Genomic DNA, 5,383 nt, shown 5'->3' on the forward strand with positions numbered 1-5,383 from the left:
TCTAATAATCTTTTTGCTCAGTAGCATTGTTATTGAACTTCTTCCAAGACAGAATTCTTCATTTCATAGAGGAAGCGCTGTATTATATTTCTTGTTGTTTCATTCACTTAATATAATATTGCTTTGAAAAAAGAAAAATATTTTTTAATTGGCATATGGTATAACCTACACCTCACCTGGGTCATAGAACAAAATTCTCTTTGTGAGAATTAAAAATTATCTGTAAATTGTAAGTTAGACACAAATGTATGAGGGCAGACCAAACCAAAACAAAATAAACAAAACAAAACATACAGAAAAAAAGCTCTAATAGGTGGATCTTTCTTTGAAAAATCATTTTTATTGGGGCTCATACAACTCTTATCACAATCCACATATACATCCATTGTGTCGAGCACATTTGTACATTTGTTGTCATCATCATACTCACATTTTCTTTCTATTTGAGCCCTTAGTAAAAACTCATTTTCTCCCTCCTTCCCCGCCGCCCCTCCCTCAGGAACCCTTAAAATTTATAATTCTTTTATTATTTTATCATGTCTTATACTTTCTGATGTCTCTATTTACCCACTTTCCTGTGATCTGCCCAGGGAGGGGATTATATGTAGATCCTTGTGATTTGTTCTCCCTTTCTAACCCACCTTTCCCTTACCCTCCTGATAGCATTACTCTCATTATTGGTCCTGAGAGTTTTATCTGTCCTGGATTCCCTGTTTCCAGTTCCTCTCTATACCAGTAAACATCCTGTGGTCTAGCCAGAGTGTCAGGTAGAATTGGGATCAGTATAGCGGGGGAGGGGAAGCATTAAAGAACTAAAGGAAAGTTGTATGTTTTATTGTTGCCATACTGTACCCTGACTGGCTCATCTCCTCCCTGTGATGCTTCTTTAAGGGGATGTCCAGTTGCCTACAGATGGGCTTTAGGGTCTCCATTCTTCACTTCTAATTCACAAGGATATGATTTTTTGTTCTTTGATGCTTGATGCCTGATACCTGACCCCTTCGACACCTCGTGGTCACAAAGGCTGGGGTGCTTTTTCCATGTGGGCTTTGTTGTTTCTGAGCTAGATGGCTGCTTGTTTATCTGCAAACCTTTAAGATGCCAGAAGGCAGAGCTTTCATAGTACTCATTTTCCCCCACTAGGCAAGCATCAAGCATCTCAATCTGAGTTAGTGTACTGGGATCATCTGGGAAGGTTCTCTCTGGTTACAGTGAATTTTTTCATGATAGCCCTTTTGCTCAAACCTCGTTTTTTTGTGCTGGGTGATTTAAAAGAACAGTATGCAGCTGTGAAATTTTGTTTCCTGCTCAGGAAAAATGCAGCAGAGACTATTGTGATGTTGGACACAACTTACAAGGAAAGCGCTAAGGGAAAACACTCAAGTGTACATTATGAGTGGTTTCTCATTTCAAAAAAGGTGAAATGTCAATTGATGACATATCTCATTCTGGATGTCCATCAACTTTCCGAGTGGACAAAAGTATTGGCTTGCAATGCATTTGCAGTTTGTTTCACCAGGTCAGACTGTTAATTAAGCCTTGTATTTAGAGGTTTTGAAAACATTGTGTAAAAGTGTGTGACAAAAATTGCCTGATTTGTAGCAGATGGGGGATTGGTTTTGCCACCACGACAATGCACCTGCTCATGCAGCCATCTTAGTGGACCATTTTTGGACAAAATCCAGCCTACCTCTCTTGCCCCATGCACCTTATTCATCTGATATCACAGCGTGTGACTTGTTTTCATTTACACTAATGAAGAGGGACATGAAAGGATGGCAATTGACATACACAGAAGAGGTGAAGTAAAAGAAACAAACAAAAATGGGGGGAGGTACCGCCAGGCTTCCAAAAAGATGAGTTTGAAAAATGTTTCCATTAATGGAATCTGAGATTTGACAAGTGTATAAAATGTAAGGGAAATTGCTTTGAACGTGATAGGGCTGTCTTGTAAACAATTTTAAATACATTGCATTGAAAAAAATCATTTTTGTGGGATACCCCCTCTTACTTTTTAAAGTAATGGGTTTGTCCATAATACACATGTACATAAGTACTAAAGAAATAAATGCAAATCATTTTCAAAAGAGAAATGAGGATAGTAATTATGTTATGTCCCATTTGGATAGGTCTTTCTTTGTATTTGAGTAACACTTGCCCAACAAAATATTTGAGATTCATTTTTGTTACTAGAATTATCAGTAGTAAATGCTATATTTCTTATTCATAATTTGTTATATAATATTCTCAATATTTGTATCTATTCTCCTGTAAATGACACTTGCAATGTTTTCAGATTTTGCTTATTACCCTAAAATCATTGCTATGAATTTTGTTCCCCCTAAATGTGTCTTAAAATTAGGATTTTCTTTGTTATATTGATTAAGCCTAATCAGTATAGGATGTACTTTAAACTAATTACTTCTAGATATAAAAGGAAAAACTAAGTCAATGTAAAAAAAAAAACAAGAAACCTTACAAATGGACCCAAATACATACAACAGCATAATAAATGGAGTACAGACAAAAGTGTCAAAGATTTTATTTCAGTAGGCTCCACAGTCAATTCTCATGAAAGCAGTAGTCAAGAAACCAAGAGGTATTTCTTTGAGTTAATCTGCCACACAAGACCTATTTAAAGTGCTAAAGGGCAAAGGTGTCACTCTGAGGACTAAGGTATACCTATCCCTGATTAAGGAATTTTCAGTTACTTCGTATGCTTGTGAAAGCTGGAAAATGAATAAGGAAGACCGCAGATGAACTGATGCATTTGAATTATTGTGTTGGTGAGGAATATTGAAAGTACCACGCACTCACAGAAGAACCAATAAATTAAATGCACCTTAGAAGCTAGGATAGCGAGACATCCTCTTATACGATGTACAGGTTTTCTGAAGAGAACTGACCCTGAAGATGGGCATCATGGTTGGTAATTAGAAGGACAGCAATAAAGGAGGAAGACCCATTAGACCAGCGGTTCTCAACCTGTGGGTTGTGACCCCTTTGGGGGGGCAAATGACTCTTTCATGGGGCTGTCCTAATTCATAACAGTAGAAAAATTATAGTTATGAAGTAGCAACGAAAATAAATTTATGTTGGGGGGGGGGGGAGTCACCACAACATGAGAAACCATTTTAAAGGGTCACAGCATTAGGAAGGTTGAGAACCACTGCATTTGAAGTGGCTGCAACAAAGAGCTCAAACAAGAACATTTGTGAGGATGCCAAAGGATCAGGCAGTTTCAGTCTGTTTTACAGAGTCGCGGGGCGGGGTCGGATCCACCTCCATGGCACCCAACAACCATTCTACCAGACATAATTCAAATCTATCAATCCTTCTCTAATCTTCCTTATTTATTGTCCAGTTGTCACATGTACATGAGGTGATTGAAGGTACCATGCCCTGGGTCAGGCACACCTTAGTCCTTAAAGCAGCGATTCTCAACCTGTGGGTCGTGACTCCTTTGGGGGTAGAATGACCCTTTGACAGGGGTCGCCTGATTAATAACAGTAGCAAAATTACAGTAATGAAGTAGCAACTAAAATAAATTTATGGTGGGGGGGGGGTCACCACAACAGGAGGAACTGTGTTAAAGAGTCTCTGCATTAGGAAGGTTGAGAATCAATGCCTTAAAGTAACATCTTTGCTCTCTAACCCTTTTGTTCTGGAATTGCCCAATGGAATATATCATTTGATTTCCTGACAACTATTTTCATGGGAGTTGATTGTGGATACAAGTAAAATGAAATGCTGGAGAACTGTAACCATTTCTCCATTTATCATGATGTTGTTGCTTGGTCCTTTAGTGAGGATTTTTATTTTCCTAACATTGAGGTGTAATCCACACTGATCTGCACCAGTAAATACTTCGACCCTTCTTAGCTTTCAACAAGCAAGGTTGTATCACCCTGTGTATTAGAGACTGCTAATGATTCTTCTTTCCGTCTTCATGATACCATGTTCTTCTTCATATTGTTCAAGGTATGGGATTTATTTCCCACATACAGATAAGAACTGTAGCCCTATTCACTATCTTAATTTTTATCCTGGTGCTATAATATGTAGAGAATATAGTTATGGCATGCCAGACTTTTGGCTAACAGAAACTGTGAGATAAAATGAAGTATTATTGTAGGCCACTAACTTTTGCGTAACTTTTTAGAGTAGCACTAGAGAATGGAGAAAACAACCAGGTCATCTTGAAACAGTGACAGATTTAAATAGTTTTAATTGAATTTCCCTCTTATTCTCTCTCACTTTGCCTTAATGCTCTGGTTAGACCCTCTACTATAAGTTTGCGTAACGGGAAACCTTTCAACCTCTTTGATACTTGTTTTAGTTTTATTAGAACAAGTGGTGGTAAGGTGTCATATATGTATTTTATCAGATTAAGGTTTGTCTTTTTTATTAATACTTTGCTAAGTATTTACATGAAATATTGTTAAATTTTATCAGAGTTTTTTGTGCAAGATTTCATTCTGTAATGAATGAATGCTACAGAAATGGCAGGAGAGTCCAAAGTGCTGGGCCTCTCCTGTGGCTCAGCCTTATTTCATAGCTGCAACATTTATAAAAAAAGATTTCATTCTGAAGTTATTTTATACACATAAAGGTATACCATTCTGATTCCAGAAAAATCCAATGTCTAGAAGTATATAAAATGCAGAATATAAAGAGAAGAGAAAGAAGAAATGTAGAAGAGAAGCCATTAACTAGTGTTTATTTAAGCAATTTTATTAAGAGCTCATGCATACATCATAGCATTCTATAATTCGATCATATCAAGCAGTATTGCGCAATTGCTACAACATCAGTTTCAAAACATTTTCTTCTTTTTGATATTAGCTCCCCCCCCACACCTCGCTCATTGTACCCTTGTGCTAGTAGTTTTCTCCGTAGGTCCAATTCTGGGATTCATATACTAAAAAGCAGGCAAACACATAACAAAGGTTCAAGAAGGCTACAATGACAAAATACATCAGAGATAAAACCCCAATCATGAAAAAAAAATCCCAGATAATAGTGAAAATCAGACCTAGCCTGAAGCGCATCAGAGAGGAGATCACGTGACAGAGTTTACCTAGGTTTAATCTGATTGCGTGAGTCCCACCCAAGTCATTCCACTGAAATCAACTGTTATCAGGTCATGAAATAGTCTCAGACTCTCCACTCGGGAATAGCTTTTGAAATTTAAATTCAGCAAGCAAAGTTTCCAACAGGAAAGAAGTAACTTGCACCTTTGTGTGAAAGTAAAAACACGAACAAGATCTTTCCTGGTGAACGGAACCCCGGTGGTGTACTGATCCTGAGTTGGGCTATGATCCACAATGTTAGCAGCTGGAAATCCTCAGTTGACATTCTACTTCCATTAACAGGGAACATT

The 5,383-nt window shown here is 37.6% G+C and overlaps 1 non-coding gene across 1 annotated transcript; it reads left to right on the forward strand.

The window, feature by feature from the left end:
• Positions 1 to 4,433: 4,433 nt before the first annotated feature.
• LOC142435369 (small nucleolar RNA SNORA14) lies at positions 4,434 to 4,569 on the forward strand. The gene has a single exon (XR_012781437.1). It is a non-coding gene; the product is annotated as a small nucleolar RNA SNORA14 (small nucleolar RNA).
• The last annotated feature ends 814 nt before the right edge of the window (positions 4,570 to 5,383 follow it).

This window comes from Tenrec ecaudatus, chromosome X (assembly GCF_050624435.1).
Source record: "Tenrec ecaudatus isolate mTenEca1 chromosome X, mTenEca1.hap1, whole genome shotgun sequence".
Taxonomy (NCBI): domain Eukaryota; kingdom Metazoa; phylum Chordata; class Mammalia; order Afrosoricida; family Tenrecidae; genus Tenrec; species Tenrec ecaudatus.